The 12,207-nt window shown below is 25.1% G+C and overlaps 1 long non-coding RNA gene across 2 annotated transcripts; it reads right to left on the bottom strand.

The window, feature by feature from the left end:
* Window positions 1-1,534: 1,534 nt before the first annotated feature.
* On the bottom strand, window positions 1,535-4,098 carry LOC149988345 (uncharacterized). 2 transcript variants are annotated; one of them, XR_016504901.1, is made up of 4 exons: window positions 3,834-4,098; window positions 3,513-3,612; window positions 3,203-3,295; window positions 1,535-3,079 (listed from the first exon to the last, which is right to left on the bottom strand). It is a non-coding gene; the product is annotated as an uncharacterized LOC149988345 (long non-coding RNA). The 2 variants fall into 2 exon arrangements; XR_016504900.1 differs by having other exon boundaries at window positions 3,812-4,098.
* Between the last annotated feature and the right edge of the window lie 8,109 nt (window positions 4,099-12,207).

Below are 12,207 nucleotides of genomic sequence, written 5' to 3' on the forward strand. Positions count from 1 at the left end.
CTGCTTGCAAGTTGCAGGCACCCACTTTTTGTTTAAGCATTTCACAGCATGTGCCGCTCTCTCTGTCCAGGTTTGCCTCGCCTTCTGTGCGAATAAATCAACAGGATCCAACAACACAATGAAGGTATTGCCATCACGGCGCATTGCACACGTTGTGTCCATATTTTCCACCGACCTGGCCTTCATAAACTCCCTTCACCACCTTCTTCAAAGCCTTGTGTTAGTTCGTAGGCCCAGAACAAAGTAACAGTGACAGATGTAACATCACAAAGTAACTGTAAAAATTATCAAATGAGAGGCAGGTTTCAATTCTGTTCACTCCAAACAAATTAAGCTTTTGTTGTAGCAGTAGTTAATAAATTTTGTTAAATATAATTTCTAATAATTTTTTATTTGCACCCCTTTATTTGACTGCATTGATCTTGAGATTTGATTCTTTTTATAAGTATTATTCCACTTTTTTTTTCTTCCTTTATCATTCTTAGATATGGCGATTTATAATTTGTTACCAATATTTTAAAATATTATATTTCCACATCAATTTAGGGATTTATTTATTTTTATTTATTTATTTTTGATACCAAACACTACTCACACATATGTTCTTTAATATAGATTAGCACGTTTAATTGCATTTACAAATCTCAATGAATAGTTGACATAAATAAGTAAATAAACATAATTCCGACACTTTAGACAGTAGTCACAATTTTTGTTTGTTTATTGCCTTTTTCTTGTAGAAGTACAACATTTCAAAATGACAAAGATCTCAGAAATGCAATTTGATTTTGGTTGCCTCTGTGATAAAATTTGAATTTTTTTAGGACATTACTTTACAAAATATAGAAAATGTATTTTTTGTCTTATTTAAAATTTAAATTAAATAAAAAAGGCCTTCAAGTTATCTTATAATACATTTCTACATACAAGTGTTTATCATTCATGTATTTATTTTAAATGTTCTTATTCTTATTCCTACATACTCATACAATGGTGGTGAATACCTCAATATCTTTTCCTTATTTCATAGGTAGGGGTATGTGAGACTTATTTCATGATAAGTGGCACACCCTCGTCATTAAGTGTCACAAAAACCTCCCAACTCAATTGAGGGAGGGAACATAGAGGAACCAGGGGGGGGGGGGGGGGGGGGGGGGGGGGGGGGGGGGGGGGGGGGCAGGGAGGTTGGGAACTCAGAACTTGCACTGATCCACATTCATATGGGTTCTGAAGTTTGTTCAGGGGCTGCCTCTCCATCCCAATTTTCCTATACCAATTTTTAACCATCACTCTTGCTTCAAAGTTTTATTATAATTATTATTATTATTTGCCATATGCAACAACATTCAATGTACATGATACTTTTGTTTCCAAGATTTTTTTTTGCAACTCACAATTTTTCTCAAACACAGATATTTTATAAACAAGGATTCATTATTGGTTATTTTCTTTGTACAAAATACATTTCTCAGAAATCCGATCAGCGGTTGAGGTTGAATCCAAGCGGCAGCTGCGATCCGACGGCCCACAATGGTGGCACACTCCCTGTACCAACACAAATAGGAAGTGCGTCAAAGCTGTTCTACTTGATTGCATGCTGAAAATGAAAGAAATGGAAGAAGAAACTAGGGTTTTGAGGTCAGAGGTTATGGGTTATCTATTTAATCCCAGTTCTCATCACAGTACAAGTGGAGCAAAACTAAGACATGGGTGATGACCCTAATGAATGGGCTAATGTAGCTGACACAATCTGTCCCAGAACTCTTGTTCTGACCTCATCAAATGTCAAAACCAAGTTTTCATGGTTCCATTGCATTATCCATTTTTTTTTTTTTTCAGCCAGTTCACCTTCACTTGTATATAAAACAATCTTCTTGTTCTCTACAGATCATCTTGTCTTGGTGGTCTAGTTTGTGATGAGACAGTTCTGTCTAGAACCCACCCCCTCCTCATGCAATGACGTGGCTGAAGCTAAGGCCCCATGGGGTCCACTGCTGACAGGATGTATACTGGGTTTTTGCAATTAGTCTCTTTTGTAATTTTGGTGGGATGCATGTGAAAGTGTTCAAAATGTGGCCATGCCAACAACTTAGCCAACAATCAAAGAGTTGTAAGTAGGTGATTGTAAACACTTTCAACTCTCACTTTAATTCATGTTTCATATATGTGGACTATGTGAAACTTAATTTTTCTTGTAGAAAAGTGTACACTTTCCTGTGACCAACTCTTGTGCTTGGCCCAAAATCAATGTCTTTTAAATAAAAATGAAAAGATGATTACTTAATATAAGATCAAAAAAGTTAAACATTCATGTGTATATGTGTGAACAAACCAACACACACATGCACACATAAATAAATATATATATATATATATATACACATATACACACACACCCAGGTGTTATGATGCAATGATCATAATGCCATATTGTTGTTTTCTTTAGTTCGAATCCTCAAGGTGATGGGAATGGCAAAAGATATAGTTTAAAGGGCAGATAGAACCTATCCAAGATTACTATTTAATGTTTTTTGAACTTTTGTGCTTTTCTGCCTTCTGCTATAGATCTGGAGGAGGGCCATGTGCTTGGATGCCTCAAGAGGGATGACAATTTTGTTGAGCACAGAGGATTATTTCAGGAGGGAACATGTCATGACTTTCAACATGAAATTTGAATGTTACAAGTTGCAAACTCATATTAATTAAGAATGCCTTTAGTTGCAAACTCAAATTAATTAAGAATGCCTTTAGCAGGAAAAGAGCTTACTTTAGAAAAGTATTTTAAAAAGCGTACGATGGAAAATGCAATGTTACAACTTGAATTTGCCCTTCATACCATTGTATGTGAAGATGATGGTTCATAGCAAAGAGCTGTGATGAATATAATTTTAAGATACAATTGGAAATGTAAATATAGCACCCAAGGCAAGGATGCATCCCATTTCTTCATCTGCTTTTGTTTATGTTTTTTCATCTGTTTGAAATTTCCTTGGTATTGTTTGCCTAAATTTCAATTGGGGTATTTTCTAGAATTGGTAATCAATTCTTCTCAAATCAATTGAAAAATAAAATTTTATCACTGAAAGAGAACATATTCATTGTCACATATAGATTCCTGGAAAACCACATACATGTAACAAGAATGGTAACAAGTTTAGAATCATTTAAGATTGAAGATGTGAGTTGGGAAAAAGTCACTTGCCCTTATGTCCATTGGACTTGAGTAGGTCACCCTCACTGCAAATGTGAAAATACAGTAGCATTGTGTTTTGGAAATACTATGTGCAAACCAAGTCTGTGGCAAAACATTAACCTCAATATGTCATTTCATATCTATTTATTTTTGCAAAATACTACAAACTCATTTTTGTGCTAACTTGTACATAATTTCAAAATATCAAATTAATGTTATATATATATATATATATATATATATATATATAAATATTTTAAGATTTGAATGTAGATTGCTTATTTTATTTGATTTATTTTGTCTTCTGCTCTCTTCATACATTGTAAAATGTTACTTTGTTTAACATTTTTATCTGTAGAAAGTCTGATTTTAATTTGAGCTAAATCATTGTTCATGCTCATTATATGCATTAAAATTACCTAGCAATAAAAACATAGCACTTTTTGAGCATAACATACACATGATAAATTAAGTCAGAATAGTATTTTATTAAGTATATAAAATTAAATCTATTGCAAAACTCAATTAGAAACTACATTTTAATAGCCATTTGTATGTTTTATTCATATTTCATAATTAAATTTAAGACCAATACAAAAAAAAACATAGAGGTATTACCAAAAATTAAATTTAAAAATACCTAAGTGACAATGATATTGTTAAAAGAGCCAATAACTAATAATATATGAAACACTTCAACACCCACTTTGGAGAAAGATATTGTGCTATTATATGAGTCCATAAAAAAGATGAATAATATGTTTTACGAAATTATAAAAACATAAGTCAGAATATAGTTCAAAATTTCTATTTTAAAATATTTTAATTTCTATGAAATAAAATAAAATAAAATAAAATAAAAAGCCAGTAGTGAGTTTTAAAGACATGCTAAGTTATAAAAAACATAAAACATAGTATTATAAATAAATCTTCAAGATAAAAAAATTATAGAGAGTTTAACTTAGGATCAAATTTCAGTTATTACTAATCACAGATTGACTTCAAAATAAATTTAAATATGATAATACATAAATTTGATATTTTGATATACAATTTGAAATGAATATATATATATATATATATATATGTATATATATATCAAATGAAAATACAGATGAATATTATTAGCTAAAAAATTACATAAAAATACTCTTAATTTAAAATAAAAGTATTAATTATATTATTTTTTTCATATTTATGAGTCCAATTTTTGCTTTATCTTTTTCTTTCTTTCTAATATGCATGTATACACATGAGTTTTTTATAATACTTAAATATTGGTTTAATACTATTGTCCAAATAATAATAAATAAGTACTGCATGAAGAATGTCAACTTTAAACATCAAATATTTAAATTTTAAGATATTAGATTACAAATTTGATACAAATTTTAATCTTTACAAGAATATAATAATATTTAGATAGATTTTTTAAATAAAATAAAAATGATCTTTTATATAATATTAAACTTTTTTTACTTAAAAAAACTCAAAACTAATCATTCATAATATGATTTTTATTGCAAAATGGCATTATAGATAACCATAAAAAATAATAATTTTAAAATACATTATCATCATTTAAATTTAGATTTTAATGATAAATTTTAAAAATATCATAAAACTAAATTTTGTTGACTAACATCTTTTAAAAATTTTAATATTTTTTTTTTATGTTTTGTTAAAAAAAAATCTATCAAATTGCATTTAAATATGTGTTATTTCTATTCTATAGGTGTGATGCTATATTTTATTTTGATATATATGATTAATAAGAACTATATTTTTTTCTAAGTGAATTATGAAGTTAGTCAATTTTTTTTCTTTCTTTTTATATAAATACTTATATCAAAGTCATTTCTAATTTTGTGCTGCAAGTTTTATTTGATTTTGCAATTAAAGATGGACAAAAATTTGGAAATACTTACATTCACTTCAAATTGTTGTACCACATAAATTTTCTAGAATTTAGTTGTATAACACATGTAATAACTACAATTTTATCTTGTAAAAAGATTTTTTGATCCCAACATAGCAAGTTTTTTATTCTTGTGAACTCAAATGAATTAAATGTAGGTTGGTAATTATATATTATGCAAAGAATAAGAAAAAAAAATTGATTAAATATTATATAAAACTTTACATTATATAAAATAAAAAAGTATGAATATGTATAATAAAATATAATATTTATTTTAAATGTAATATTTTTAATCAAGTTATGCCATTTAAATATTTTGTATGTGTAAATACATACATAAACATACACATATATATATATATATATATATATATATATATATATATAAATTTTTATTAATATATATAATATCTAAAAATATATATTTTTAATAATTATGCATGATATGTGAAACTATTAGTTATAATATCTTTGATGTGTATTATTTTTAATTTAATTTATTAAATTAAATAACTAAATTTGAATATATATAATTAATCTAATTTATTTTAGAATTTCTTTGAATAAAAAATAAATATAAATAAATTAATAAATTAATAAAAAATATTTTATTATTAAATTTCTAATTTTTTTATATGATTAATCATTTTATCTTTCAAAATTATAGCTCTTATTTAAATTCTATCTAATATAACTATTTAATTAAAAATTATAAATATAAATTTTAAAATATTTAAGATTTCTAAAAAATTTTAAAATAAAAAATATATATTTTAATTATTTATATCTTATTATAAAAATTTAAAAAATTAATATATCCTTCTTGTATACCATGTATTTTAATTAATTAATTATTTTACTATCTTTAAAACCTAGTTTTATTTGAAAATAATAATAGCTTATTTCAATTTTTTTATGTGAATAGTTTAAATTATTATTATTATTATTATTGATATTATTTTATTTACATGTATCATGATAATATTTATATTTAAAATTTATTTTTTAATATTAGAATAATTTAATTTATATATATATTTTTTTATCAAATTCATATTTCTTAAGAATTCAATTTATAAATGTGATAAATTCAAATTAAGATGAATACTATGGTATTTTTTAATATTTATAATGTTAAAAGTAATTTTATAAATTTTACAATCTTTTTTTATATACTATTTTAAAATATTACTATTTTATTTAATAAATTACGTTTTATGTATTTTAATTGAATAAACTTATATATAATTTTTATTCATTTATATATTTACATATATAATGGCATCACCCAAAGATAATATAAAATTAAACTAGAATGGCTATTGTTAAAGATAAGAAGGTTAAAAAGTCTTCAAACAAGACTAATGGCTAAAAAGGTGTTGACAAGAATGAAGAAGGCTTTATTTTTGTCTCTATATATATAATCTAACTAAGAGCTACGTAGCAATATTCTATGGAATCTCTAATACATGTCTAATTTCTAAGACACATAAATTAACGTACAAGGCAAGTTTCTTGTATATGCTCTGTCAAACTATAATTGTTTATAGTATGTAAAAATTAATTAAGATATATAATATATTTATAAGTCTTGATGTAGATTAGAGTGGTTAGTAAATAAATTTAAAGAGAATTGATATAAGAAAATTTATTTGGAGATTCATCTATTTTGATTACAGTGTTTATATTATGTAGGATTTAGATATTTAGTATATAGCTTAAGAGAAGGTTGGAGCCTAAAGAAGAAAATCTTAACTAATAGGAGGCTTGTTGGGAAGGATGAAAGCAAAGTATGGTTGGATGAAGGCAAAGAATGAGAAACTTCATTGATATTGGTCGAAGGCCATGCCCAATGGACTTCAAGGAGGCTGCCCAAGGCCTTATTAGGGATTAGGGTTTCTCTTTCAAAGTCATTTGAGCTTTGGAGGCTAGGATCAGCAAGTTCAGGGTTTTGGGTATAATTTGGATGAAGAGTTTGTGTGATTTGGAGTTTTTTTGAAGGAGATATAAGTGTTCAAAGTTAAGGTATCAAAATTGTACCTATTGTCTTTCTCTGAAGCGTAACATATGTGTACGGAAAACAATAAAAGTTCAGCAACTGGGATTGGAGAGAACACTTTCTTAACTATACTTTAAATATTTTTTTTGATGAATTCCAAGTATAGATGAAGGAGTTATAGGGCATTGAAGATAGCACATGTAATTCAAAGATAATAAGTGAGTCATTTTGTTGATAGTAATGGTTGGAGCCATATATTGAGTTTCTAGACGAATTTTTGGCTCAAAATTTTTATAAGTGTGCATTATTAGGTTAAGAAGCTATAGATCAAAGTTTCATGGTATTTGAGTACTTATTTTGTAAGATATAAAGAAAATAGCATGTAGATGTATGTAAGCTAGGGTTTAAAGCTACTATTAGGATTTTGGTGATATCTCAAGATCTATAATAAATTTACAGTTGAATTTTTTGAAAATATATCAATAATTCATATAAAATTTTAGATTTTTTGGATGGTCCCATCGTAAGATATAAGTTGTTGAAGTTCAAGAAACATTTCTCATAAGGATATATAAGGTTTTAAGATATTTTATCATATATTTAGATGTTTTTTTTTGTACTTGGCTTATTTTTTGATGTAATTGCCTTAAAAAAGAAAATGTTATATATATAAACTTGATACTTTTATATTGTAGACTTGATTGAGCATTTAGTGGCAGCCAAAAGCCCAACACTTTTTTGAGGCAAACTCTCTCTATCCCGACAGGACTATATCATATTTTATAATAAAAAATTCTTTGCCTTAAAATAATATCAAATCTATCTATATTTATCTTCTATCGAATACTTCTTATTTAAATAAATACATATATTTGTAGTATTATCTCTCCTTCTAGGAACAAGTTCTACAAAGAATGGTCATCATATGTTTAAAAAGTCTAAGATACATCAAATTATATTTGATATATATTATTATTTTTGTTTTCTTTGAAGATATTTTATAGGTATTCTTAGCCATTGATAGTGCCTTATATCAAGGTGGAAAGACCACCCTATTATTTAATCATTGTTAAAGCCTTTGTAACTCTCTTGAAATAAAATATTTGGAACACTATCATAAATTGTTTTTATCACTAATAATTTCACCAAACATTGAGAGTCTCTTTGAAGGTTATGACATCAAAGATGTTGTATCTCACTATCTATTTGGAAAAGTTCATGTCATTTTTGAGGATCTTCATTTCTATTATGTTGTCTTAAAGGCTGTAATAATTACAAAGTTTTATCCAATAAGTCAACAAACAATAATTCTTGAGTTGAAACTGCTTGTAATTGATTTTCCATCTTTTTAGTGCTAAAAATATATAAAAATTATAAATAATGAAAAAATAGAATGCGATGTTTTTTAGATCTAATTTCTTTTGTAGTAAAAATTTGTTATTACTTCATCTTGATTTTAATAAATGTTGTTGATGAAAAACATCAATCTTTTTTATTGTATTTATAAGATTCTTAGCTAATTCCCATGTATATTCATTGATATCATATTTATATCAACAAACAAAATATTTCAATCTATTTCAATGTTGTCTTAAGTATTAGACTTCTGTTACTTTAAATTCTTAATTATTATTTACTTCTTCAGCAGAAAGTGGCATTTATTTTCTTCTTAAGATATTCACTATTTAATATGGTTCATGAAAAAATTCATGGAATATGGAATAGATCTTTATAAACTCCAATAGATGTAATTGATAAGCAATAGAATTGATTTGCTCACAAATATAAAATGGCCCAAGCCTATTGTAATTCAACTCATCACAAGAATGGTTAGTCTTGATATTAACATGAAGTAATCATATTTTGTTGTCAACATGGAACTGAGGTTGCTCCTTATAATAAGCATTTGCATTGATCCTTTATTATTCTTAAGCTTCTTTAAATTATATCTTCAATATCGTATTTAGCTCGTATAATTGATTTGTCAAATCTTTTGTTGTAGGATTATTAATGTTTGTAAAGTCAAAAGTATCAAATCATATATGATAATCATAATTAATAAAGAAAGATATTTATTATATAGGAAAATATACCACATTATCATAAGCAAATTTTGCCAAAGGCAAAAAAGTTATTTAATCATCTTACTAGGATTTAATGGTATGCTTCAAATATTACTTCAAAACTTAATTTATTTGCTTTGTTTATCCATTGATTTGAGGGTGATAAGTCAAAGATAACTTTATGTCCATTTTTAAAATTGTAAAAAGCATTCTCTAAAATCTTGATACAAATTGACTCCCTCCTATATGAGATAATATCCTTGAGCAATCTATGATAACAATAGATATTATAAAAAAAAACTCAGTTGTTTCTTCACCTATGATATATTTTGTACATAGTACAAAATAAGCCATCTTGGTAAAATGATCTTATATCATAAATATAAAACCATAAGAACCTAAGATTAAAAGATTTGTGATAAAATCCATAGAAACAAAATTTTATGGTTGTTTTAGAATAGGCAATGCCTAAAAAAGTTCATAAAATTGATGAATAAGAGTTTTCGATGTTAAAAAAATGTCAAATGATTGTACAAAGTCTTTGACTATCTTTCACATTTGATGCTACTAAAAATCTATAGATATTAGTTTTAAAGTCTTGTTGTATCAAAATTATTTAATCGTTGGAAAATTAATACAAGCTTGAAGAACATATAATTATATTTTATCTTTTCAAATATATAATTATTTTTCAAAATAAAATAGATTATTTTAAAACTTAAATCTAGAAATCACATAAGACTTTAAAAATATTATTTTAAATATCATGAATAAGACAATTAGAAGATATATTTGATTAAATTTTTTCAAGAAAGATTAAATCAATAATTAATATTGATTTGATTGCTTGAAGATGAAAATGCTTTGACTTCAAGAAAATTATTTTTTATTAATCAAATACTATATTTCCTTCTTTGAATGCAAGATAAGAACTTCAAAAAGAATGTTTGATAAATCTTGTTATTTTTTGAATCAATAAGTGATCTTAAAATCAAATTATAATAAAGAAATATTATAATGGATTTGGAAACAATTCAAAACACATGTTGATATGAAATACTCAAGGTTTTCATGATCCGTATATACAATGATTAGTCTAAAAGTGCCTTCTAGATAATGATGCCATTCTTGAAATAAATCCATAGTTACAAGAAGTTTTTTGTTAAGGATCTTTTAGTTGATCTTGGCTCTTAAAATTTTCATAAAATAAAAAAAATTCTAAATAAAATTTATCATTTGTTTCTATTTTTAATAATACCATATTTATAAAAAAATTTGATGCATTTGTTTCTATAAAAAAATGCCTTAGAAAAGTTGATATAATATAAAATTATTATAAAAATAAATATTATCTTCAAGGCTTCAAAAGATGCTTCAACTTCTTTGCTCTACTTAAGTTTGTCTTTACATGTCAAATGTATAAGAGGAGCTATAACTTGAAAAAAGTTTTTGATAAAGATCTGATAATAATCAAAAAAATTTAAATAACATTGTACATTTTTGACAGTATTTGAAATCTTCTAATCCATGATAGTTAAGACTTTTTTAGGATCTATCATAAGGCCATTGTTTGAAATGATGTATCTTAAGAAATCAACTTGAATAGTGTAAAATATAAACTTTTTAATTTTAGTATATAATCTTACATATCTTAGTTTTTGTAATACAAGACAAATATGAAGTTCATGCTCTTATGTATTTTTAGAATAGATTAAAATATTATTTAGATAACAAATAAAAAAATTATTAAGAAATTCACAAAAGATATCATTTATTAGATATTTAAAAATAGCTAATATATTCATAAATCTATAAGGCATGATATTATATTTAAAATATATATACCTCATTTGAAATACAAATATTCATTCATCTTCTTTTTTAATACATACTAGGATGTATGTTCTTTATAGATCTATTTTATATATATCTTTTCTTAATTCAATTGAATAAAAAGTTCTAAAATTAAAAATAGGTGATATCTATTTTTCATAGTGATTTTATAGAATCCTTAATAATTCACACACATCTACAAAGATTTGTCTTTTTTCTTTACAAATAAGATAGGAGCCTAGGTTGGAGATTTAAAATGGTGTATAAAGTTTTTAATCAAGTTTTTATCAATATATTCCTTGAATATAGCTAACTCATTTTGTGATAAGCTATAGATTGGTCTAAATGGTAGTTGAGCTCTTTCAAAAAGATTAATGGAATAATCATAGAAATGATATTCTAAAATAATATCTTCATTCTTTTTCTTAAAAATATCTTAATAATCTTGATACTAGCTTGAAATTCTACTTGAAATCTTTTCTCTATAAAAAATAATTATGGAATATATAGAAAAACTTGACCTTTATTTTACAACATGCATAAAATGCTCTTACATCCACCAATAAGGATTTGGATATATTGGACTTATGGATTTCTATGTGACCGGTAAAATCTAGGACTAAACTATAAGAAAAATTAAGATTACAAGAATTCAAATCTATTTAAAGATTATACTTTTTTAGCCATAATAATTCTAAAATAATTGAATTAGAAAGAAATTTAATCACATAAAATATTATTAAACTATTATGATCTTTAGTTGATATATCTAAAGGATTTGTTTTATAGAAAATATGTCTAGAGGACAACAAATGACCATCTATGACTTCTACATGTACAAGTTTATTTTTCTTAATCAAAGATATTTCTTATTTTTTAATATTTTTTTTTACAAAATAAGTTGAGGCTTTTAAATCTAATAAGATAATTTTTTTTTGAATTTTTTGTCCTAAATAAATTTCTATTATAAAACAAGGTGAGAGATCTAAGGAAAGAATATAACCTTTATTATATGCTATACAAGATTTTAGTTTCATAGTCCCTATTGTAGCTGGAAAAAATGGTTTTTAAATACATTACCTTCTATGACAACTATATTCTTCATTTTTTAATTACATTACTTCTTTGAACAATGTTAAATAGGATGCTTAATTTCTTTATAATATTAACACAATTCTTTTTAACAATGTTGAATTTT

The sequence above is a fragment of the Physcomitrium patens genome, chromosome 9, assembly GCF_059467195.1.
Source record: "Physcomitrium patens ecotype Gransden chromosome 9, ASM5946719v1, whole genome shotgun sequence".
NCBI lineage: Eukaryota > Viridiplantae > Streptophyta > Bryopsida > Funariales > Funariaceae > Physcomitrium > Physcomitrium patens.